Consider the following 27,801-nt stretch of genomic DNA (forward strand, 5'->3'; position numbering starts at 1 on the left):
TCCGCAATTTTGAAAAATGTCCGCCATCTTTAGACGACGACAAGGAATTTATGGAAATAGTCACCCTTTATGTTTATTCCTCTAGCCACCGTTCTAATTATCACAAAGTCATGAATGGTTCTAATTATGGTTGAAAACCTTGAAAATCAGAAAATCTAAGTAAATAACATATATGCCCATCGCGCTAAATTTCTAGAACAAGAGGAAGAAGAAAACAGCTTTTTTATTTAAAAAAAGATATATTTTCAGAAATCATGAGAAATTTGCAACACTGACAGTTATTGCACACCAACGAAACACCACCAACATATGTCCTTGATATTTATCTCAATCATAGCCAAGAATGACACAAATCGGTGCAATACAAGCCGAGAAAAAAATATAACATATGTTACTTTCTGACCTCTTTGTACAAAAGTGCATAAGGTGACACACACTTTCACGGTTCTAGTCACCTTCTTTTATCACATAGGACCAAGAGTTATATATCATTGGAAATCTTAAGAAACGTAAATTCGAACGAGGTAACACTTATACTAATCAAGCCCAATTTGTGGAAGAAGCGCAAAACCCAAAATTTCGGGACAAAACGTGATTTTCGCATAAATTCTTTAAAACTTGCAACACTGACAATTATCGTATGTTAACAGAACTCAGCCACGGTTTTCACTACCATCATTATTAATTTACTCTTAAAATAGCCAACGTTTTTCCCAATGGAGTAAGCTTTTATGATACATAGTTTTACATCACTTAAATATAGCACAAAAATCATTTATTGACAGCATTAGAAAGTAGCAGAAATTGGTAGTCTCCTATTCATAGGAAAATCGTAATTCACACACTTAAAATCACTCTCAACTATAATAGCCATTTGAATTAATTTTTTTTTTAATGTCATGTTTATAACTAGAATGCAATTTTCCTCCTTGTATTCTCCAAATTAACTTATAATATTTTCATTACACGTTAGTATGCACTTTAAGAACATTTTTGTAACTAGTTCATTCGGACTTATTTTAATAGAAATCAACGAGGTTATCATTGTCTCGTTCATCTCCATGGTTTTCATCATTTGATTTTGCATTCACACATCCAATTTCTCTACACTGACATAAATTAGAGCACACAATTCCTGCTTTTCGACAACCGTACATACTTGCACAACCCTTTTTACAGTTACAGGATATTACACGGAGCGGATTCCTTGGTCATTCTTGCTGGTACGAGAATACCTCCTAATGTTGTCCATCCATATTCAGTCGGTTGCAAATAATTTCCATGGTACAATTGAACCAGATGAGGTGGTGTTTCGCAGCTTCACTGGTGGGTGGCAATTTTGCCAATTGTATTTCGTTCTGAATGGGGAGCGACTTATTGCAAGGATGTATGAATGATACTGGAATTCATCCAGTAAGGTTACTATTGCTGGAGAATCGTAGTGTGTTAGTAGAAATGATGTGTCAGCTTCATAGATTGTACACTAGCATTATCATGGTTCAAAACGTCAAGTGATCGGCATAAATCTTCCCGTTTTTGAAGTAATCGCAATGGCTTTTTCTTTCCCTGTCGATACAAACCACATGATGTGTCGCATCTAGTTAAAGCATGGAAGCTGAGCAAAACAGTTAGTATATTTGTCTGTGTATCTTACAACTTCTTAGTACTAAATTCTTTACTCACGTCTTGTCCACGTCCAAGCTTTCGAAATATGATGTCGTACTGATTATTACCTTGTTCAAGAAAAATGATTAAAATGTCATAATCCTCACCTATTATCACGACGTGCCTACAAGGATTTAAAGACTTGACTACAGCAGTTTTAGCTATAAGTGCGTCAGCATCAGTTCTTGATTGCTGGGTTTGAATTCCAGCTTGTGTCAAATGAACCATCAACTCACGGGCGAAACAATCCTTATTTTTGAAATTACCTAAGAATTTATCTTTTTTTTTTTTTTTTTTTTTTTTTTTTTTTTGTTGTTGTTAATAATGTGGTTTCATTTGTGAATAATACCAAAGCTGATTGAACCTTTGACTCACGTTGCTCCCGCTCAGCGCCTTTTTACAGTTTTCAGTGCAATACCCATAAAAAATAGTTGTTGCTTTCGTTCCTGAGTTTTGGAGTACATAGGACACACGATGTAGCCAGCCAGCCTCCTTCTATAACGTACACAGTGATTTCAATTTGAGTTTTAAAATTTGTCCGATATTCAAACATGTCGTACAAAGCGGACTTTTTCGTTTTTCTCATGGACATTTCTGTGAAGAGAGAAAGTGAATAGGGTGCAAGCTCGTAAGCAAAACACTACTGGAGTTCTTTTTCGGACTTCTACTCATATGATTCAGTTGAAGTATGGTGTTTACAGCCAGCAGCTCATCACGGATACGCACTACATTGTGAATTACGGATAGTGGGATGACTTTATCTTTTTGTTTAAGTTTCACATTTCCAAAAGTCCGTCCAAACATTCCTTCCATAGCAGCCAATATAATTTCCTTAGATTTATCAGTTGACCATTTCATTACCTACCATGCCAGTGCTTAGGGACGCGAGCTCCGGATATGAAGGGAATGGAGAATGCTGGCAAAACCAACGCAAGAATTTCTTTAGATGTAATGTATCACGCGATTGACTGCTTTGGTACAGGTCCACATGCCGACAAGTGTGAAGTTCTTGCCCATCTTTGTTTAATAATTTTTCAAGACATTCTCGTAAGTGGCACGCTGCTGGCATACTTGACACACACCTAGATATCATCTTTTCAGTCATGCCTCTCCCATGGGTCAGTCCACCGCTGCTCTTCATTGCTCTCGCTAAAACCTGCTCAATCGTCATATCAGACCATGTACTACTCCAAAATATATCTTTTCTACGAATAGTGAAGTAAACGTATCCTGTAAATAGCTGGAACTCATGAAGATCCATTTCATCCTCCAACCACAACATTTCTTTTAAGTACAGATGTGCGTATTTGGCATACAAAAGATACTCACCTGCATAGCAGTATGGTAACATTTCTCACATGCAGTGAAGATGAAGTTTCAAGTCTCCAGTTCTTTCGAATTAAAAGACGCATAATTTCTACAAGCTGAAAGTACAGAGGGAATAACTTAGAGATACTGCTTGTTTCTGCAGCAGCGTCAATGAATAACTTCAGGTCATTTGCAATCTTGATTGACTATGTTTGAATGTTGAACAACTACATCAGTATCGATATCTTCCTCAGTCATCAGAGGAATACGAACATCTCGCAATGACGCACAAACTCCTCAGTTGCGTCTGATTTATTAAATACCAAAGTTCTTCAGTGCTACTATTACCTGACCAGCGAACGAGTGCGGGCGGCCGGTTTTGAAACTAAAATGCAAGCAGCAGTGTTTGTAACCGGATTACTTGTAATCAATCTATCATAGTTCTTTTTGTCCTGTTCGTAATAAACCACTTCACGCATATACTCAAGTCAGGGGCAGAACCATGGCGGTTGCCCCTCCCCCAGAATGGGATATTTTTTTATTTTAAAAATAAAACCTAAGAATTTTCACCTTTGTATTATAAATGTAAAATAAAACCTAAAATAGGTAGGCCTTACTTTTTTTGTTTTACGTTGCAGAAGTCAAATAAAGCAATAAATTGCAAGAAATTACTTACATTGGCGTTCTTGCTCAAAAAAAAAAAATGTCCACCTTTGGAATCGTAGGTGGCCATTTCTGTTCTAGAAATTGCAGACAATAGCTACTTCTCCTTTTCTAAAGTTGCTTTACTTTTTTTTTTTTTTTTTTGCAATACACTCTTACCTTGATTTAACTGCGAAACATTCAGCCTAAATCCGCCCCTGGCTCAAGTTAAGACAAACAGTTTCAAAAGTTATTGAAGTTATTTGCAAGTTATTTGCAGAACATCTTAAGTAACAAGCAAAAAAAAAAAAAAAAAAAAAAAAAACTACAACAAAAATACACCCTCCATATTAACTTTGCGAGCAGCGTTTTACAGGGTGCTCCTGTTTTATAGTGACACCGAATAAAACGTAATCAATTTTTATACAATCTGCTTAATACACGGTAGTAGCTCACTGAATTGTCAATTGTGCTATGTTGTTCTTAAATTGGTAATTTCCATTCATATATCACTATTCACAATACATCTGCATTACTGCAGGAATGGTTCACTACAACCATATAACTTACGGCGTTCTTTATTAAGCGGAAAGAGATTAGGCTGTGCATAACATCCAAACTGCAACTTTTAAAAACCGTTGGATACACTGCAGAGTGAAACTCTCCGCTCCCTTGCCAAGAAACTGATGTAAACACAACAGCAGCGCCATCCTCCCAAAACTGCACTGCTATCCTGGTCAGGTAATACCTTTCATTATATATGCAACTGTTTCAATAAATGACATTATGGTGTGGAAAACCCCCAAGTCTAACAACCACTGACGGTAATTCATCAGAATTTCTACTTGCTGCTACAATGTCACATGCTTTAGAGTAGAAAGGTTGATCCAACCTGACTAAGCACGCTTTTTTGCTTATTTCCTGCACATTCATTGCTGGTAAACATAAGCGCCGAGTATACAGCATCCATGTTTATTGACTGAAGATTGATAAAAGGTTGTATTATTACTTAATATGCTTGGTACTTATGGCTGTTGCTTGTCACCAGCTGCATAAATCCATTCCAATTCGGGCAACCACTTGAGAATCATCTATGTTACATCGTACAGAAAGTGGATTTCAGTTTGGATATTCAGAACACGGAGGTATCGTATATCTTCAATGATTAAATCCGAAAGGCGTGTGTTCGTTAAAAGTGGTATATTCCATTCATTCTTCGAATGTGTACGTCTTTTGAGCCCAGGTATTGCTTAATGATATGCGAGTGACTGAATATGAATGGACAACATTAGGAGGTATCCTCGTACCAGCAAGAATGGCCCAGGAATCCGCTCCGTGTAATATCCTGTAACTGTAAAATGGGCTGTGCAAGTATGTACGGTTGTAGAAAAGCAGGAATTGTGTGCTCTAATTTATGTCAGTGTCGAGGAATTGGATGTGTGAATGCAAAATCAAATTATGAAAACCACGAAGATGAACGAGATAATAATAATCTCATTGATTTCTAATAAAATAAGTCCGAATGAACTAGTTACAAAAATGTTCTTAAAGTGCATACTAACGTGTAATGAAAATATTAAGTTAATTTGAAGAATGCTAGGAGGAAAATTGCATTCTAGTTATAAACAAGACATTAAAAAAAAAAAAATTAATTCAAATGGCTATTATAGTTGAGAGTGATTTTAAGTGTGTGAATTACGATTTTCCTATGAATAGGAGACTACCAATTTCTGCTACTTTCTAATGCTGTCAATAAATGATTTTTGTGCTATATTTAAGTGATGTAAAACTATGTATCATAAAAGCTTACTCCATTGGGAAAAACGTTGGCTATTTTAAGAGTAAATTAATAATGATGGTAGTGAAAACCGTGGCTGAGTTCTGTTAACATACGATAATTGTCAGTGTTGCAAGTTTTAAAGAATTTATGCGAAAATCACGTTTTGTCCCGAAATTTTGGGTTTTGCGCTTCTTCCACAAATTGGGCTTGATTAGTATAAGTGTTACCTCGTTCGAATTTACGTTTCTTAAGATTTCCAATGATATATAACTCTTGGTCCTATGTGATAAAAGAAGGTGACTAGAACCGTGAAAGTGTGTGTCACCTTATGCACTTTTGTACAAAGAGGTCAGAAAGTAACATATGTTATATTTTTTTCTCGGCTTGTATTGCACCGATTTGTGTCATTCTTGGCTATGATTGAGATAAATATCAAGGACATATGTTGGTGGTGTTTCGTTGGTGTACAATAACTGTCAGTGTTGCAAATTTCTCATGATTTCTGAAAATATATCTTTTTTTAAATAAAAAAGCTGTTTTCTTCTTCCTCTTCTTCTAGAAATTTAGCGCGATGGGCATATGTTATTTACATAGATTTTCTGTCTTTCAAGGTTTTTAACCATATATGATTCATGGCTTTGTGATAATTAGAACGGTGGCTAGAGGAATAAACATAAAGGATGACTATTTCCATAAATTCCTTGTCGTCGTCTAAAAATGGCGGACATTTTTCAAAATTGCGGGAAAAGTTACAGTGGGATTTTAGGGGACTTTTAGTATGATATTCCTGACACATCCCCCTACTTCCATACCAATTTTCAGCTTGTTACTAATTTGTTCCTTTCTCAATCCTATCTTTACTGGACTTGCGCAGTTTCATACTGCCTCGGGTTTTTCTTCCAATGATATACACCTTTCAAATAGCTTGTAAACTTAATAATATCTGCCACCAACATATCCTAACTGTATATAAACCTACATGAACTGGCATAAATTAAAGGGGTGCTTCCGGTTGACGTGGAAAGTTGAAATGATGAAGGTGGATGAAGAATTTTCCCATGTTATTTAAATGGGTCTTTTTTCTTTTGGACATTTAATCTCATGTTTTAGAAACTTGAAATTGGAATACAAACGTGAAATTCGGTATGCTTCAACATTTTCGTTAGTATTACCTAAGTAAGTCAGTAAAAATGAAAATTTCCAAATTTAGAGTGGTTTTATGGAAAACAGAAAAATCTTTTCCATGTTATTTGTATTGGACGTCTTCTACACCTCAAAATGTTTAGGCACTTGCGGCAGAATTAGAATGATGAAATATGGCACGATTGTAGCCTCCCGGGACTAACCTACAGTAAAATTGCTAAAATTGAATATTTTTAATTTTTAAGGAGTCTGAAGGGAGATGAAGAAATCACCATGTTATTTAAATAGGCGTTTTGCCTGGAATACAAAATCTTATCTTTTAGAGACTTAAAATAGGAAAAGAAACTTGAAATTCGGGAATTGTAAGCTTAAGAGGTGTGAGGAAGAAGGCCGAGCAAAGGCGAGGGTGTGGAGGCGAACCCCTGGAGGGCAAATTCAGGAAATATGAAGAGCAAAGGCACAAAATTCACTGTTGATGAAAAGGCTGATACGTGAGAGATTCTCACACTGTTCACAGATAGAGACACGAAGCATCAAGAACATTTTTAGATAACGACTGTGGTAACTATAATATAACTCGTGGTACCAATATATTTACGAAATCGTTTAAATTTTTTTGGTATCTCAAATAAATTCGAACAATTGGATTTCTCATTTCTTCGAAAACTTCATTAATTTTAAATATTCTCACCTCTATATTATCTTATTTATCAAATTAATTTCAATATCTATTTAAAGCAATGACTGCAATAAAGGAAAAATATTCACCGAGAAAAGACAAAATGTTGGCTTTCCTTGTCTGGGTTTCCAACCACAAAATTTACGGTAGTATGTACGTGTCTTAGCCCACGTTTTTAAAAGTTAACTGATTCACAGAACGTGCCTCATTAACTTGCTTAAGTACTTATTACTAGCTTTCACTTATTTTACTCGCACACTGAGAAAAAATGTATGTGGTGTACGTAAAAACGTTTGTTACATGTGTAAATCCTGTAGTTTTTGGACTTAACGTACACTAAACGTATAATGGAAAAAGTATATTTGAACATACTTTCCGTATAAGTGTTCCGAATAAACGTATTTTCCGCACGAACGAAAAGACTGTATGTAGGCGGTCAGGGTTTCACATACAGATGGCCGTATGTAACTTATAGCTGACGTACGTAATGTACGAAAGACTGTTAGATGCCATACATCCTGCAACGACATTGTCTAACATCTAAGCGGGAAAGAGGGCAGTACGTATTTAGCATATGGATAACGTATGTTAAGTATTGATTTCTGTAGTAAACATAAGGATCCCGTATATTTGTACACTATACCGCTGTCCGGATAACGGATTTTTCTCAGTGACCTTAGCTCATTTTTCTATTAACCTAGAACGACAGGGACACGAACCCAGAAACATCTAGGAGAGTTAAGATTTCAATGGCTCTTCCATCGGGAATCTTAACACTTCTCGGGAATCCTTACTCTCCACATGGTAGCCAATAGACCAGCGAGGAGGGCACCAACACGACCATTCAGACGATTGACAAAATTATCACTATGCATATTACGTGTTCAATAACGGAATAGTTCCCGATTTCTGATTGTAAGGACAGCTTTTTGCTAATGAAAAATTTTCCATAGCAAATTCCTCAAATTTCGTTTTCAAGCCGTTATAGTGTACCTTAATGAGTTTTGCATCTTTATCTCATTAAGAAGTACCAAATGGCTATGGACAGTTTTTCGCCCATAAAATTTCCCATAGTACATTCCTTAAATTTGGAACCTTTACTTACACAAGTTATTACGTAAGGTAGGTACCAAATTTCACAAAATTAAGTCCCCACGTTAAGCGGGTTGGCATATCCAGGCTCCTAACTATGAGAACATTTACGCTCACTCCAACCTCAATCATTTCACGAATTCAACCTGTTTTACGTATGTTATTAGGACACAATATCGATTGTGATTTATTCTAGAAACACTTTTATACATTGCAAGAGCTGTAACGTCCAAATGTTTACTGAGAACTCATAGTCGTATCGGAATAAACAAAAGCGAGTATGGAAGAATAAACTGCTTTCACAAAAGGCAAAAGAAAATGTGCCAAGGCATACAAAACGGTCGAGTGGTTTGGGTCGATACACTATTAAGCACATGTTTGTGTGTTCAAACCCGGTAGCAATTTATTTCTTTTTTAAGTGTCTTCCTATTTTCATCCGGAGATGAAAATATTTCTTTGAGTAACTCATTGAAAACTTCTTTTGTTTCAAATTCGATTAGAACGGAACATTATATGAAATGCGAATCTTAAATCCATAGCTAAAAAAAATGAAGTATACTCACTACTCCATTATCCTCTGATTTGTAACGAAAAACTATTTATAAACAGTGGTGACTTCAGAAAATTATCCTCGGGAGGAATTTCAATATGCGGGTGGAGGGCAAACATTGGTAGTCCACATTGAGCACGATCGAATATATGGTCCTGAAGGCGGAATTTTCTTAGCTCGAGAGGGGTCTCAAATTCTCCCTCAGATCACGTCCCGAAAGCATCATTGCTTAAAAGCTTTTCGTAACAAATATAATATTACACTTGTTTCTCGTTCTACATTTAGAATTGGTAAAGTCATAACTTATAGAGGATTATAATAAAAGCATAAAAATTACAATACCAATCATGTATAAATTATCCTGTAAGTTACCAACTTTGGGTCAGATTAAAACTCAAATATTTGTTTTCGGATTGCACTTAGAAGTTAGTCCTCTCTATATAATCCTGATTGGAAAGCCATGTATAACTCTAATTAATTAATCAATATTTATACAAATATTTTTTTTATTTTACTATTTTTACTATTCAATATTATATACACTTCATTTCCAAAATCAAAATCTCGAAAATGTATATTGTACGAGTGCAGATTCGCAAATAAATGATTATTTATCATATATATTGGTCTCTATTCGAAATTCTATTTAATCGAATCCGACAAGAACACAGACAGAAACATCGAGAACAGGTGAAAAAAAGAGATAAAAAAGTGCTGTATCCGGCCGGCACTCGAATTTAGTTCGAAGGGTGCTTGTAAGCCGAACGCCTTAGACCACTCGGCTATGGTAACAACTTGTCGCTGGAGCAAAGGCTTCGTTGTAGTAGTTCTTATTACAGAATAACATTTTCTATTGCCTAAAATTTAAACCTAATTTACTTTGATATAATATATATATTAATTTGTTTCATGAACACGTTTTCGTTATTTTGATGAATGATGTATGTTGTTGATATAGATCCTATTACACGTTCTTTCGTAAATATTATAGAAAGTATCAGGGTTATTTATGATCTTTCATGGAAATTGACTGACGCATGCGCAGTAGACACAGTTCAATTGAAAGGCGAGGAAGGAAACGCTAACACACTGTTAGAATGTTTCCCTCGCAAGTAGTAGTTCCCAACCGAGGGACGGCGGGACGCACTTCGTCCTCCTGGGGTGGCGTGAAGGGTTTACGAAGTCCCTTCGTTGTCTTATATTTCTTGAATGATTATACTCAATATCCAATCACATCTTCTACACATTTGGAAGCGATAAATCGTAGTATAAATAAACCGTCTTCCACACACAGTGATTGTTGCTTTTCCAAGATTATAAACTGAAACACTTTTTATTTCAATAGAATATAAAAGTTTCAATGGGAGGGGTTACGACCCCCTCGACCCTCTGGGTCTTTGATATGTCACCGCCTAAACTGTAACTTTCAAGTTTGAATCGAAAAATGGAGACATGTGACCTACTAAATATATTTTTAGTTCATTATACATTTTCATAAATAAAATATCCACAATTTCAATGACAGTAAATGCTAAGTAATTATTGTAAATCTTTGTACTTTCATTTTCCCTCTTTCTTCTCAACTGAGCTTGAAAAATGTAAAAAAGGAGGTTAAGAATTTCAAATATTACGTATATTTTAGCGTATTACGAAATTATATTTAATGGAATCCGGTAGGATCACAAACAGAAACGTCAAGAAGAAGTAAAATCAAATTGTACTGGGGTGGGATTCGAACTACTCTTGAATGGTGCCTCTGAATTTCTAGCCGAATGCCTTAGTCCACTCGGCTAATGTGACAAGTTGAAAACATAGTAAGCGTGTTTCGTGTTCAATCTTTTGTTACAGTATGAAATTTATTTTGTATTCTCTAAAGTTTAAGCCTATTTTGGCCTGATGTAATAGTCTGTTGAAATTGTTCTCTGTTTACGGTATTCTTTACTTTGACGAATGGTGTTATTAATATAGGTTCTATTACGTATTCGTTCATAAATATTACAACAATTGTCAGTATTATGATCTTTCATGAAAATTGACTGGTGCATGTGCAGTAGAAACAGAAAGATGCACTTTACCGACATTTGTCATACACGCCAGAACGCAAATTTATAACAGGTTCTGAAAATGCCTTGCTCTAAAGGTTGTGGAGAACTGTGTGTTGCTCTGAGAGGAGAAATCATAGGCCGAGCAAAAATGGGACAAACTGTGCCTCAGATTGCTAGAGATCTGGGATGTGACAAGAAAACGGTCAAGAAATGGGTTCAGCGACATGAAGAAGGTGGTGAATGGTTCAGGTCTTGGTCAAGAAGTGGAAGGCCAAAAGTGACAACTGCAGCTCAAGATCAAGCTTTAGTTACAGGAGTAATCAACAGACCTCTACGCCACACGTCAATCCTCTTGGAGTTGAGTTGATTTTAGTTTAGCGTCTCTTTCAGCAGCGAGGCTATATGAGACGTGGACCTACTGATTAACGTGGAATCCGAACCACATGAGCTCCCGCCGGGAACAATCCTCTTGGACAAAGCCAGAGAATATAATTGTTCTCACGAAACAATAAGAAGAAGATTATTGGGGGCTGGTCTACACTGTTCAAGACCCGCTAGGAAGACTCTCCTGACTGAAACTCACAAGGCCAGACGAATGGAATGAGCACAGAATAACATAACCCAACCTCAGTCATATTGGGACTTAGTCATCTGGACCGACGAGAAGGTTTTCAAGTCTAACCAACAAGGCAGAGTTATATTGTATAGACCGCGCGGAACCAGGTATGCTGAACAAAATATTATCAGAACTTCTTGTTCAGGACCAATATCAGCACACTTTTGGGGATACATGACGGCTGCTGGTCCTGGAGATTTGGTTGCGGTGCCTGAGAGAATGAACAGCAGTGTTTACATTAATATCCTCGAAAATACGTTGTTACCGTCCTTAGAAAGAAACTTCCCCGAACAGGAAGAATATATATTTATGCATGACAACAGTGCTGTTCACACTTCCCGGCAAACACGAGAGTGGCTAACTGAACATCCAGAGTTAATTTGTATTGAGTGGCCCCCTCTATCCCCAGATTTGAACCCAATTGAACATCTTTGGGCCTACATGGTGCAAGAATGGGAAGAGAGACGTGAAGACAGAGACCAAACGTTTCTTCAAAATCATGTTATGGAACTGTGGTAACATTTTCGTGACACACCGTCGTATTGCTCGAGACTTGTATCTAGTATCCCCTCCAGACTTCAAGAAGTTATTGACTCTGGAGGTGATTACACGAAGTACTAGTGTGTTATTTTTTGTGTAAACATTTATTTAAGTTTCATTTATTTATTATATTTTTTCAAGAGCAATACTTTCGTTCTTCATTCTTTTCCTTTGCTTGTTTACTTATTAGTTCGTTAAAACGTTAAGGAAGAGTAGCATATCTTCAAAAAGTATTTGTGAATTTACTTTGAACGTTTCTAAGAATACACTTACTTTTTTTTCTTACTCTATATCATGCCCAATATTACTTTCATTTCAGTTAATTAATAACTTTGTTTCACATCTCGGATAAAAGTATTATTGTCTTTTTAACGATGTTTTTCCTTTTGATTGTGTAAATCTAGTTTCATTGAATTATCTCAATTCGAATGAATAAGTCACATTTTGTGTATTGTCCCTTCCTTAGCTAGGTTCGAATTCGAGAACAACGTGGTGTATTTACGTTCTTTATTCTTCATATTGTGCAGTAATGACAATATTAATTATTTTTCATGAGTCCAGTTGATCAGTGAGAACATGGACAAACATTAACCTGGTGATTCTTTAAGCAATGACAAGCGCAAAATACATTTTAGCTGTTCTTTATACTTCACAGCGATGAAACATTCTAACAGTGTGTTAGCGTTTCCTTCCTCGCCTTTCAATTGAACTGTGTCTACTGCGCATGCGTCAGTCAATTTCCATGAAAGATCATAAATAACCCTGATACTTTCTATAATATTTACGAAAGAACGTGTAATAGAATCTATATCAACAACATACATCATTCATCAAAGTAACGAAAAAATGTTCATGAAACAAATTAATATATATATTATATCAAAGTAAATTAGGTTTAAATTTTAGGCAATAGAAAATGTTATTCTGTAATAGGAACTACTACGCGAATTCTTTGCTACAGTGACTAGTTGTTACCATAGCCGAGTGGTCTAAGGCGTTCGGCTTTTAAAGAACCATTCGAACTAAGTCATTCAAAGAACCATTTGAGTCCCCGCCGGGTACAGCACTTTTTTCTCTCTTTTTTTTCACCTGTTCTCGATGTTTCTGTCTGTGTTCTTGTCGGATTCGATTAAATAGAATTTTGAATAGAGACCAATATATATGATAAATAATCATTTATTTGCGAATCTGCACTCGTACAATATACATTTTCGAGATTTTGATTTTGGAAATGAAGTGTATATAATATTGAATAGTAAAAATAGTAAAATAAAAAAATATTAGTATAAATATTGATTAATTAATTAGAGTTATACATGGCTTTCCAATCAGGATTATATAGAGAGGGCTTACTTCTAAGTGCAATCCGAAAACAAATATTTGAGTTTTAATCTGACCCAAAGTTGGTAACTTACAGGATAATTTATACATGATTGGTATTGTAATTTTTATGCTTTTATTATAATCCTCTATAAGTTATGACTTTACCAATTCTAAATGTAGAACGAGAAACAAGTGTAATATTATATTTGTTACGAAAAGCTTTTAAGCAATGATGCTTTCAGGACGTGATCTGAGGGAGAATTTGAGACCCCTCTCGAGCTAAGAAAATTCCGCCTTCAGGACCATATATTCGATCGTGCTCAATGTGGACTACCAATGTTTGCCCTCCACCCGCATATTGAAATTCCTCCCGAGGATAATTTTCTGAAGTCACCACTGTTTATAAATAGTGTTTCGTTACAAATCAGAGGATAATGGAATAGTGAGTATACTTCATTTTTTTAGCTATGGATTTAAGATTCGCATTTCATATAATGTTCCGTTCTAATCGAATTTGAAACAAAAGAAGTTTTCAATGAGTTACTCAAAGAAATATTTTCATCTCCGGATGAAAATAGGAAGACACTTAAAAAAGAAACAACTTGCTACCGGGTTTGAATACACAAACATGTGCTTAATAGTGTATCGACCCAAACCACTCGACCGTTTTGTATGCCTTGGCACATTTTCTTTTGCCTTTTGTGAAAGCAGTTTATTCTTCCATACTCGCTTTTGTTTATTCCGATACGACTATGAGTTCTCAGTAAACATTTGGACGTTACAGCTCTTGCAATGTATAAAAGTGTTTCTAGAATAAATCACAATCGATATTATGTCCTAATAACATACGTAAAACAGGTTGAATTCGTGAAATGATTGAGGTTGGAGTGAGCGTAAATGTTTTCATAGTTAGGAGCCTGGATATGCAAACCCGCTTAACGTGGGGATTTAATTTTGTGAAATTTGGTACCATTATGCAGAGTTTCAATTCTCTATCTCATTTGGAACCACCTAATCAATAATGAGTGAGTAAATGAACCGATCTCTGTTTGAGTATGGATAGTTTCTCGTCCATAAAAAATTCCATAGCCCATTCCTTACATTTAGGATATTTTTCATATTCAAGCCATTATAAGCTACCTTCGTGTAGACATTTACATCTTCATCTCATTGGGAAGTACCTAATGACTACGGACAATTTTTCGTCTATAAAAAATTTCCCATAGCACATTCGTCACATTTCGGACTTTTTCCACATTCATATCATTATAAGATACCTTTATGCAGAGTTTCAAGACTTATCTCATTGGAAATACAAAATCAATCTGATGAACGAGTGAGTGAACCGATTTGTGCTTGACTAAGGACAGTTTTCACCCATAAAATTTTTCCATAGCACTTCCTTAAATTTCGAACATTTTCCATACTCAAATCATTATAAGGTACCTTTATGCAGAGATTCATTTTCTTCGCGGAACTTGGCTGCCTGCACTGTCGTGCATGTTGATCAATTTGATGAGTGAATGAGTGAAACGATTTTTTTTTCCTGGCTAAGGACAATTTTTTGTCCATAAAAAAATTCCCACAGCACACTCATCAGATTTCGGAATTTTTCCATACTCGAGTCGTTATAGGATACCTTTATGCAAAGTTTCACGTTTCTATCTCATTGGGAAGTACCTAATCAATTTGATGAGTGAGTGAGTGAAACTATTTTTCCTGGCTAAGAACAGTTTTTTTGTCCATAAAAAATTCCCATAACACATTCCTCAAATTTAGGACTTTTTCCATACTCAGATCGTTATAGGGTACCTCTATGCAAAGTTTCACGTTTCTGTCTCATTGGGAAGTACCAAATCAATTTGTTGAGTGAGTGAGTGAATCGATTTATTGCTTGGCTAAGGATAGTTTCTTCCCTATAGAAACTTTCCCATAGGACGTTCCTCAAATTTCGGACTTTTTCCATACTCAAGTTATCATAAGGTACCGTTGTGCAGTTTCACGTCTCTATCTCATTGGTAAGTACCTACTCAATTTGATGAGTGAATGAGTGAAACGAGTTTTTTCCTGGCTAAGGACAGTTGTTTGCCCCTAAAAAATTTCCCATAGCATATTCCTCAGATCTCGGACTTTTTCCGTACTCAGGTCGTTATAGGGTACCTTTATGGAAAGTTTCAACTTTCTATCTCATTGGGAAGTACCTAATCAATTTGATGAGTGAGTGAGTGAAACGATTTTTTCCTGACTAAGGACAGATTTTTGTCCATAAAAATTTTTCCATTGCACATTCCTCAGATTTAGAACTTTTCCCATACTCAGGTCGTTATGGGGTACCTTTATGCAAAGTTTCACGTTTCTATTTTATTGGGAAGTACCTAATCAATTTGATGAGAGTGTGTGAAACAATTTTTTTCCTGGCTAAGGAGTTTTTTGTCCATAAAAACTTTCCCATAGCACATTCCTCAGATTTCGGACGTTGTCCATACTCAGGTCGTTATAGGGTACCTTTATGCAAAGTTTCACGTTTCTGTCTCATTGAGAAGTACCTAATCAATTTGTTGAGTGAGGGAGTGAATCGATTTCTTGCTTGGCTAAGGACATTTTTTGCCTATAAAAACTTTCCCATACGACATTCCTCAAATTTCGGACTTTTTCCATACTCAAGTTATTTTAAGGTACCTTTGTGCAGAGTTTCGCGTCTCTGTCTCATTGGGAAGTACCTAATTAGTTTGATGAGTGAGTGAGTGAAACGATTTTTTTCCTGGCTAAGGACAGTTTTTTGCCCATAAAAAATTTCCCATAGCACATTCCTCAGATTTCGGATTTTTTCCATACTCGAGTCGTTATAGGCTACCTTTATGCAAAGTTTCACGTCTCTATCTCTTTAGGAAGTACCTAATCAATTTGATGAGTGAGTCAGTGAGTCAGTGAGCCTGAAAACTGCATATTTTGGGGGTCCAGTACTCAAATATGATTGAAGATAGGAATGTCAAATTTGGCATATGAGTACATCTGTGGGATATCTCTTTACATTCTAAATTTCATGTTTCTACGTTTAATAGAATCGTTTTTACAAAGCCTCGAAATCGGCGATTTTACCCAAAACTCTTGTTCGTGTATAATATGCTTACGGCAGTGCAGGCCAGTTTTCACTTTCTTCGCGGAACTTGGCTGCCATGCACTGCCGTGCATGTTGATTAGTATGCCCCCATGAAGATTCCATCGGTACAGCTGCATTAACGTATTTGTATATTATTTTAAAACATTGAACAATAGTCTTCCTTCGGTTTAATGGATTTCGGAAGTAGGGGATAAAATCTCGAGCAGACGATTCGGTTCTGAACTCTTGATTTTAAACTAAAATGTCCAATTTACTGTATTACAGTGTATATTTACAGTGTGCTATCAGGTATTTTACAGTGTTAGATAGGATAGTGTGTTTAATTAAAAAGTATTGTTCTATATTATTTTCCTTTTGTTGAGGGTCCGCATTTCGAAACTGTATGGAATGATAACCATCATTAATACATTGGCATAAATAATACGACTAAGTATGAACGTAAATGCTATGAAGAACACTCCAAACGGGTAGCTACTTATTTCAGACCATATTAAGTATGCATGTAATATAATGAATATACCGTATTCTCAAGAAAATAAGATATAATCATAAAAATAAGCTCTACCATACCGTAATTATTAAGACTGCTAGTAATATGAATACTATTCCAAAAATATAATCCAGTAGTTGCAGGGCTGGAGTCAGATTACTTTGTAGTAGCTTAGTTACGTTGTCTATGGGCAAGTTATTAGAAGGTTACATTTTTCTATCTGTAGGTTAGTATTGGATACATTTTTAAGCAAGAGCACCGGGTTTTGAAAATCAGTGTTGGTGCTCTAATTCACAGTTCAAAATGTGGTGGATGGAATGTCCCGAGCAGCGTGGTTCTAGATATTTTAGAATGAAGTTGGACTTCTTTTCAGAGTGAAAAATACTTTTGAACGAGAGTATGGCGGCGCAACCAGAATGGTTTTAAGTTCTAACTTCCCTTCCTAGCTTAGTTCTCGAGCTCCTTAATGCCTAAGTGGTTAGCGTAAGCGCCTTTGGCGTGAGAGACACGGGTTCGATTCCCGGCGGAAGCCCATTCCATGTTAATAAGTAGGCCCCGTCTCATGTAGCCTCACTGCTGAAAGGGACGTTAAACTTAGAATCAACTCAACTCTATCTTAGTTCTCGTCATGCTATTCCGAACGCTAATGTTTGGACTTACATTAATAGATTTTAAGAAAAGGGAAGAAATCAAAGCGAACGAAATCAGTTCAATGGAACAAACGAATGAAGTTCGCGTTGTCGTATAATGAGAGTTAGCAGATTTTATCATATGGAATCACGTATAAAAATTCAAGAAAACAGAAAGTCTACCTCTAAAACATGGTTCTATTACAGATTTGCATCAAGTGACGAAGAAAGGAGTCGTTGTACACACTACTTCTCTGTTCAATCAATGAGTTACAGAATACTCTTATTGATAATGCCAGTTGTATTTCTTTGAATAAAATAAAAAAAATGTGATGTTTAAAAACTAAATCATTAGGGGGCACAAGGGTTTGAACCAGGGACCTCTCGATCTGCAGTCGAATGCTCTACCACTGAGCTATATCCCCACGAGAAACAAGTCTTGTATGCTATTTCTTCCATAGTATGGAACCGGAAGTAGTAGTAGTAGTAGGTTTCCAACGCTTGTAATTTCTACGGTGAGAGGGAGAAAAATAACTTCTCTCTACATGTTACCGTTCCTGGTCTTTGTGGATCAATCTGTAACATGAATTTAAAGCAAACATTGAGTTTCCACTACCAGTTTCAGTAGACTAATAAGGGGCGAGTTGATATCGGTTCTTGGAATGTTAAATTTGTGATAGTATGTAATAATAATAAAAAAACAGTATCAGTAACACTTTCAACACAATAACTGTGTCTTCATCAGACTTCCACTCCTTCTGGCTGCTTGGGAGTTGGTCATCACTTATATATACTTTCCGAAGATCAACTTTAAATTAGGCTCCGCCCCTTCATTATAAAGTAACACTTGTGTGGCTTTCACATTCACTTTTTAGCTGCACACACTGAGCCTGGCTTAAGGCCCCCGGAATTGTATTTACTATTTAAAGTAAATTAAATATCTTGAAGAATTTACACATTTCCTGGAATAAAGTTAGCAAAGCCGCCCGAAACGAAATCGTAAATACGCCACTGAGTACTCCTATGACCATTTACTCTGATGTCATCTAATCTACCCTGACACCCGTGACTGTAATAGCCCAAGCGTACTAATGAGAAAGAAGAATTAGCTTACTATTGAAAGAATACATTTTAGAATATATATAGCCTATAACCTTCCATCACATGCATTATGAGTTCGGAACGTACGATAATAACAAGTGGTATCGTTCAATTCACTTAACGACAAGTTCTATGGTTAGCATTGAATAACCAGTTTCATGATCAGTATAGTAAGTTGATTTAGTACTAATATAAATACTGTATGATAATGTTTTTACTGTTGTTATTTATTCCGATGATACTGATAATAGTGAATAGGATTAAGTCATATAGCTTCTTTATATTGAAACTTTATACATTAATTTTCATTGGTATTCAGATTTTATATGAATTTTCAAAAATAGTACCAGAAAATTAACTTTTTCCTGCTAATAATGGATCCAGAGGGGAAGAGACAGTTTTAACAATCGGATTCAGAGACCTGAGAAATTAGAAATAGTAAAAGCCGGTCGAATAACACCACTGCACTGGTGATAATGGCAATATTGTAACAAATGATGAAGTTCTCAAACGATGTCATGTTACTTAGTGTGACGTCCAAAGTATTCAGCAAAACTTTCCTCATTCCATTAGAATATGAAAGTGAGGGTTGCAGACAATGTGCCTCGTCATAGCCGTGATCGTCTAGTGGTTAGGACATTGCGTTGTGGCCGCAATAACCCAGGTTCGAATCTTGGTCACGGCATTGGTGCCATGGCTGGAGGAATGTTTTTTTTTTTTTTTTTACCGATGTCAGTAAATTTTGTTGTATACGATAGGATACACAAACTGTGATTTTAGGTTTATTTATTGTACTTTCATAAATACTTTGTATATACCTGAACCAATGAGAAACAGTATTTACATTACACGCTTATTCTAACAGAAAATTTGGAATAGTGAGTAAGTAGTTCTATCAACTTTAAGAACATTGAAAGTAGATGATTTTTTTGTGATATTGAAAAATGCGTTTAGAAATACACTTAATAAATTAATATTTCCCTCATAAAATTAAAATGGAAAATATTTATATCACAATACAAACTTGCTCAATCTTGTAAAGGAAAAATTAATTTTTTAAGTGTATTTGTAAACCTATTTTTCAGTATCAAAAAAGACTCATCTACTGTCAATGTTCTTAAAGTTAATATATATATATATATATATATATATATATATATATATATATATATATATATATATATATATATATAACTATAATTATGTATATTTTAATGGCAGAATTCTTCAATGTAAATGACATGTTGGCTAATGCTGCTGTACCGATTTAAGCTTTAATGGGGCACTTTTAAATCTGTAATTTTTGTTATAATAATAAGGGAAAACTCCCTAAGGAAACTTTTTATAACCATGCCCCTTGACGCGCGCAGGTTAGTTGGCGAAATGACATCGAAGCAGGAGAAAGCGCAATGTGTGCTGTGGTATCACGAAAGCAAATCGCCCATCAGAAACATAAGAGGTCTTTAAAAGAAACTTGTAATACTAACTGACAAATATTTACATTTTTATGTCAAACGGTTCTTCTGTAATAAATCTTTGTAATCAGGGCCAGACTCTATGCTCATCTTGTATTTAAAAATTTATACATTAGGGGGCACCCGGGTTTGAACCAGGGACCTCTCGATCTGCAGTCGAATGCTCTACCACTGAGCTATACCCCCAACAAAAACAGAGGTCATATGCTGTTTCTTACATCGTATATAACCGGAAGCAGTAGTAGATTTTCAACGCTTATAGTTTCTAAAGGGACAGAGACAAAACCATTTGTTGAAACATTTAGTTCATTTCAAAACAGAGAAAAATAACTTATCGCTTTATGTTACCGCTTTTAGTCTTTGTGGATCAATATGAAACATGAAGTTAAAGCAAACATCGATATCCGCTTCCAGTTTCAGTAGAGTAATAACGGCCGAGATAGTATCGGTTCTTGCAATGCTGGATCCATTCCAGAAGCCATATCTTTCCACTTATTACAATTCTTATACTATGGAAATGTTGAAACTAGAAACAGTAGATTTTTACTACTGTACTTTCTGTTTGAATAGACGGTTAGGAAGGAATGATTGTGTATACAAGGAAGTCCGAAAAAAAAACTCCGATTGCTTATGTCCGAGAAATTCCCGGGAAGTGCGATATCAGTCCTGTGGCGCTGTGTGTAGTAATTCAGTAGACAGTGTTGGATATTGGGAATGGCACAAAGTGCTTTTAAATGTTACACATACTGTTGAGAAGTTGAAGATAGCATGTGAAAACAAACAAGATATAGATGAAGACGAGAACTTTTAAAGCAGTTCCGCTAGGATATTTTTGATCATCCTCCCTATAGCCCAGATTTGGCATCGAGCGACCTATTTAGGCACATGAAACAGTAGTTTCTGTCGCCCCGGTTCGACAATGACAATACAATTCCCAGTGCTGTTAGCGGATGTCTTCATTCTGAGTCGGGGGTTCTTTTTACAGGAGGAATTTCAAGCCTTGTAAAATTTTAAGAAAATGTCCCAATTTGAATGGTGAATCTGGTGAAAAGTAATGTAATGTCGAAGGTGTCTATAAAAAGACTTTTGAATTGATTTCAAGTCCTTTCTTTTAGAGAAGAAATTTGAGAGTATAACAATTATTGTCCTCAAAAAATACGCCGCAGATTTCTGATCTATAAGAACAGATATGAAAAGAGTGAAAGGCACTGATCCGGGCATCGAGCTGGCCTCAAAGATTTCTTGAGCTCCTTTAGCATCTGGATATTTATGTTTGGTTGTCTGGTAAGGAAAACTCATATATGCGAATAGGTTTCCCCAAAGTTATTCAGAAATCGGGGGCATTAAAAACATTCAATACTTTTACTCAATCAGATTTTGTGGATAGTACATGGCTTACATTTTCTCCATTCCTCTTATTGTTATTTACTTATTTCCTATTTAAAAAAAAATAAAAAATAGGGAGCGCTGTGTAGGGATCTTTGGTGCATTGTAACTTTATAAAGTAAAACTACATTTACAAGGGAAAATTCTATATTTGGATCAATAGTGCACGCAAAATACCATTAATTCGGGGAAGAGAGACTTCAAGTTTGGAAGTTCATATCATTTCAGAATTTTCTCTATCTTCATATGCTAAAAGTATATTTCTCATATCGTGTTCAAAAAGGATTAAAGTCCGGAACTCACCTTCACTGATTTGATACGTTTTGAAGCATAACCTGACATGCCAAACGTAAAGAGAATGTGTCGAAATCCTAAGACAAATCTATTTCCGCTCATCATCTGAAAATCAAACTAAGAAGCGAATACTAAATTTCGACCAGAATAAATTTAAATTGTACGAATAATGCAAACTCTTTTTTTAATCCCCATGCGATGGCTAATGAAATACACAAAAGCAGACGATTAACCAACCAAGATGTAACAGGAAGCGAAAGTTTATTGTTACGTGATCTGATCAGCCAATGAGAATGAGACTGTGTCTAGCCTGGGGCAGGAAAACAAAATATGGGTCCGAAACAATTCCCAGGATCTCCGAAAATGGGTACCTTATTAGTACTCCTGTTACCATTTACTCCGATATCATCTAATCTACCCTGACACTTGTAAGTATAACAGCTCAAGTCTACTGATAAGAAAGAAGAATTTCTTTATTGCGAAAAGAATACATTTAAGAGTGATCTTTAGAGAAAATGTAACCTTCGATCACGTGAATTATGAGTTCGAAACTTATTATGATAACCAGTGGTGTCGTTCAAATCACTTAACAATACGTTCTATGATTGGTATTTAATAACTAGTTTTATGATCAGTATAGCAAGTTGACTTAGTATTATTATTAATACTGTATGATTTGATTATTATTGTTATTATTTATCCTCATGAGATTGGTAATAGTATCTTGGATTAAGTCATATAGCATATTTATATTGACATTTTATACATTAATTTTCATTGGTACAGACATTTTCTATTAATTTTTAAAAAAATGTAACGTAAGAAGGGATTACCTTGCACAAAATATGAAAAGAATTGCAAAGTTCTCTGTCGGTAAACCCATAAACTGTAAAGAGAAAGTTTGAACTGCCATCGTAAAGCAGAACATGTAACTGTATTTTGGCTATAATGTTGGCGGTTGACATCAATTCTAATTACCCGGAGGGTTTGTAGTTGTAGAGGTGTGGAAAGTGGTCATTGTAAAGGTCGAGAAAATTTGAAAGATATCACCTACAAGAATTTCCGTACAAGGTAATTCCGTTTAGTAGAACACTACTGTGTATAATGGGACTTCGAAGCAATAGTTGAAATTGAAGTGTGAAACGTTTCGAAGTCGTAGAAAAAATAGAACTAGGAGAAGGTGATTTCAGTCTCTAATCGGGGTTACTTTACACCCGTCCAAGGTAACCTCTTAAATAGGAAATTATTACTACCAATACCTCGTGGCTTTTAATTATAGGTAAATTTCGTTTCGAGTAGATGCCGGAATCGATTTCTTGTTGGAAAATAAATCACGAACAGTGCCGAATCCAGAAACATAGTTGGAGAAGAGCTTCGCTCAGAAAGGCTTAGTTTTCTTAGAAATCACTAGACATTTTGTGGGGCTTGAAATTTATAAGCATACGTATGACTAACTTTAGATCTTTTTTTTTTTAAACAAATTTTGCAATGTGGGTAGGTTTCAACTTGAAAGCTGCAAACCCTGTAAATCATCCAGTGATTACGGCTGAGATTATATTCTTGGACATAAAGAGCAACCAAGGCAAATCAGTTCATTGGGAATGTTTTTTCTGTTCCTGAGTTGGCATTTTCGTGGGACATGTGCTAAACGATCAGAATATGACTCTTGTGCAGGTACCAGAAAATACATAATATTCTTTACAAGTATCAGTAATTCGTATTAAGTACCGATACCAGTATCATCATTCTAGTATCAATATTTGTAGACTGCATGCAGTTTTATGTAGAAAGTAAAATGTATAAATACTGAATAAAAAACATTGCACAGAAACATTATGTTCGTACAGTATGATGAACGTACTTTCTTGTATGTGGTGCAAAGCATCCTCATCTATGGGGTTACTTTGAACCAAAGTTTATATTTCAATAACCATGGTCATACTGAATGCTTACTCATGCACATGCATGGGTGTTTTCCCTATATATCTAGCTATTGCATGTTTAAACAGGGTTGAAAAAAAACATGATTTTTTTAAAAAAACAAAAAAAACATTTTTATGTTTAAAACATGTTTTTTTTGTTTAAAACGTTTTTAACGTTTAAAACACAGTATTTTGTTTTAAACAAAAAAAAAACATGTTTAAAATGTTTATTTTGTTTAAAACAATAATCTAAATAGGCATATATATTACATTTATACACTCTTAGTTATTGCTTGCCACCTATATTCAACCATTAGATCAAATATCGGGAACTTTCCTAATCTCAAGAAATCGGGAATTTCCCGATCTCCGTTCACAGAATATGTAGTTTAGTTTCTTTGTGTTACGTTCTATCAGGGCTTTAAACCTCAATGGCTCAGTCTTAAACCTCAAATTAAGGCTGGAAGATGGTTTTGGTACCAATTTATTCCTGAAAGATGCAACTTTGCTGATGTGCATTTTATGTATGTGGGAGGAGGGTAAATGTCGTGGTTTTTGTTTTGTTTTGTTTTTTCAACAGTTTTTAGGGGCCATTCCCCCTCTTGGGGGATAGATTCATAAAAATTGTTACGTGAAGCAATGAAGTAGGCCACTACATGGTAATATCGTCAAGGTGACCAGACGTCCAGTTTTAGCTGGAACAGTACCTTATTTTCAACCGTTGTCCCGTTTTTTTCTGATTCTCAAACGGGACACCTAAATGTCCCGTTTTTAAGCAAACATGACCTAGGTGTCCCGTAATTATTATTCGAAATATAAATGGTCAATGCTAATTCTACACTCTTCCGTACCAACACTCATTGGGAAGGTTCAGCCGTGCCTAGAACTTCTGAATATTCAAATGAGAATTGAGTGTTCTGTGGTTCAAGTGGGAATTGAGTGTTCTGTGGTTAAAGTGGGAACTGAGTGGCAATTCTGAGTGTTGAAGTAGTTAAAAGTGTTTTTGGGTAGTACTTAAGTTAGAAACGCTGTGTTATCATTCTTACTTTTTGTATTTTGTAAATTGAAAACACTGCTGAGTCCCAAAATGCAATGTGGAAGTACCCCCCACCCCCACCCGTCACCGATTCGTATGCGTTCCGTTTTTGAAAGTAAAAGTTCTGGTCACCTTGAATATCGTGTATTTGCACTTCTTGCTTATATGGGGTAGCAGGAAGGGGGCAAAGTTAGCCAATTTTTGGAGTTTTTTTTTTTTTTTTTTTTTTTTACGTAAATTACATTTATTTTTACAACAAACATCAATAGCTCAGTCCTTAATTAAGCTAGAAAGATGATTTGGTACCAAAGTATTTTTCAGGGATGCAGCTTTCCGTCAGTTGCATTTTATGTATATAGGAGTACGTATGTACGGCCGAGAGAGGGAGGATGAAGTTTTTTTTTTTTTAAATTTTTCATCAATTTTTTTCATCAGGTTTTGGCGGGTATTTCTCCCCCCTTTGTGGTACATCCCTAAAAATTGGTATGTGAAGCAATGAAGTAGTCCCCTACATGATAGTAACCTGTATGTGTACTTGTTGTTTATAGAGGAAGAGGGGGTCAAATTTGGTTAATTTACATTTAGTTTCGGGACGGTTCCATATAACACAAGATATATTTCATTGAAGTGGTCTAGAAGCATAATTCTTGTTCGTATACATGATGTGTGCAGCAAAAATGATTTGCATATGGACGTGGTACTATAATCGGGGAGAGGAGAGAATGTCTAATTCAATGAATGTTTGTCTGCGTATATTTTTTTAAAAATATTTCCTACATAAAACGAATTCATTACGCAATGACATCAATGGCTACCATTTCTTATATTATTGTCACAAGTATGTGGCCTACACATTAGCATCATTTTGTCAGCGTAGGGAGATTGCAAGGGTTGCCAGGGCCCCTCAAATTCAATATTTTCATATTTTTAATGATTTGTTATGTCTGTTCTTTTTCTACGAACACGGCGGGAATTTCACGAATGTTACCTCGTTGGAATTTGTGGTCTATATGCTTTCCAATGGTGTATAACTCATGACTCTGTGATAATTAAGGGGGTCACCAGAGTCCAGAACATGAGAGTCTACCGTTTTGTTAAAATCCCTGGCGGGTGCCTAGAGTTAATTGTGTTGTTATGCCGTAGACACTTATCATTATTAGCTACCCATGTTGCAGATAGAGATGTATCTTGAAAACTGTTTAGTTAAAATGTCATATGCTTCTTGTAGGCTAGTCACTGCTCTTTTCTATGAGTTGTATTGTATTTGTCAGAGCATTTCTTCTAGCTTATGGTGTGAGAACTGGAAATTAAGAAATGTTCAAATACTTCACTTGAATTTCTGTTGGTTTAGTTATACGCACATTGATGTGCAGAATTTCGTTCAGTAATTGCTGTTATAATAAGAATATAACTCTGTTTGTAATTTACTCCATGCACAAATCCTGCGGAGGATAAGTTGTTTGTTAGAAAATTAAATTAGCTTCTTCAATCTGATATTTTAGTTGTTTTAAACATGTCCAACCAGCATCGAAAAAAAAACACGTTTAAAACAATTTGTTTAAAACGTTTAAAACAAACTGAATAAAACAACAGCCCTCGTTTTAAACATGTTTTAAACACTTGTTTTAAACATTTTGTTTTAAACATATCAACCCTGGTTTAAAACCAGTGTTCTAAAGCATTACGTTTGTAAGTTACATGTGACTTTCTTTATAATTCCTTACATCCGGTGGAAAGTAACCCCGTCTTACTGTACTACAAAATGCAAATTTTACCGTAAATAATGGATCCAGAGGTGAAGACACAGTTTTAACAATTGGCTTCGAGAACTTGATAAATTAAAAACAAAAAAAAAAAATCCGGCGAACCAGCCTAATGACAACACTGGCGATAACCGCCATATTGTAACAGATGATTAAGTTTTCAAACGCTTCACTTAAAGTGACGTCACAGGTATTCAGCAAAGCGTTTCTCTTTTCACAAAGAATACGAAAGTGAGGATATAGAATACTGTGCCTCGTCGTAGCCGTGATCGTCTAGTGGTTAGGACATTGCGTTGTGGTCGCAATAACTCAGGTTCGAATCCTGGTCTCGGCAATGGAAGTATTACCATTAGATGAGCTGAAATTTTTACCGATGTCAGTAAATTCTTATTGTATTGGATCGGATATACAATCTGTATTTTTAGGTTTATTTATTGTACTTTCCTAAATATTTTTTATATAATTCAACCCCCCGAGTGAGTAAATATTTTGTATATAATATATATTAATGGAAGAGTTGTTCAATATAAATGACTTGCTCGCTAATGCTGCTGTACCGATGGAAGCGTAATGGGCTATAATTATAAGCTCCATCACAGGAAAATTAAAATATCGCAAATTTTACAGTAATTATGTGATATCTTCAAATAGATAAAAGATAATCGAAATGTGGAACAAGAGCTCTCTAGACAATATTATTTTACATAAGATACAGTTATCATAACTAACATATCTGCTTTCGATTTCCAGCCATTTTTAAAATCAGCATTTATTTTCGCGTTTCTAAATAGCTGCAAACGGAAAGTTACTAGGTGACTGGTGATAACGGTAACTCATGTAAAATAATATTGTTTAGGGCACTCTTGTTCCACATTTCAATTATCTTTTATTTATTTGCAGATATGACATAATTACTGAAAAATTAGCGATATTTTAATTTCGCTGTGATTAGGCCTCTTAAGGTTGTAATCTTTATTATGATAATAGCCGAAAACTCCCTAAGGAAATTCATCATTAGTTTCTTCCCCATGAAGATTCCATCAATACAGTTGCATTCACGTATTTGCATTTTTTATAACATTGAACCATACTCGTCCCTCGGTAAAACGGGTTTTAACAGATTTCGGAATTAGGGGATAAAATCTCGAAGAGCCGATTCGGTTTCTGAAACTCCTGATTTTAAACTAATTTGCTGTATTAC

General features: G+C 35.4%; 1 protein-coding gene and 4 non-coding genes across 5 annotated transcripts in view; 3 read left to right on the forward strand and 2 right to left on the reverse strand.

Annotated features, from left to right (window-relative positions):
* Nucleotides 1-27,801, forward strand: part of LOC145669887 (nose resistant to fluoxetine protein 6-like) — a 193,899-nt gene that overhangs the window by 36,770 nt on the left and 129,328 nt on the right. The gene's annotated exons all lie outside the window — the stretch shown is intronic.
* On the reverse strand, nt 17,977-18,048 carry TRNAC-GCA (transfer RNA cysteine (anticodon GCA)). The gene has a single exon. It is a non-coding gene; the product is annotated as a tRNA-Cys (tRNA).
* TRNAH-GUG (transfer RNA histidin (anticodon GUG)) lies at nt 19,338-19,409 on the forward strand. Its single transcript has one exon. It is a non-coding gene; the product is annotated as a tRNA-His (tRNA).
* On the reverse strand, nt 20,314-20,385 carry TRNAC-GCA (transfer RNA cysteine (anticodon GCA)). The gene has a single exon. It is a non-coding gene; the product is annotated as a tRNA-Cys (tRNA).
* On the forward strand, nt 26,863-26,934 carry TRNAH-GUG (transfer RNA histidin (anticodon GUG)). The gene has a single exon. It is a non-coding gene; the product is annotated as a tRNA-His (tRNA).

The sequence above is a fragment of the Thermobia domestica genome, chromosome 14, assembly GCF_964235325.1.
Source record: "Thermobia domestica chromosome 14, izTheDome1.hap1.1, whole genome shotgun sequence".
In the NCBI taxonomy this organism is placed as follows: domain Eukaryota; kingdom Metazoa; phylum Arthropoda; class Insecta; order Zygentoma; family Lepismatidae; genus Thermobia; species Thermobia domestica.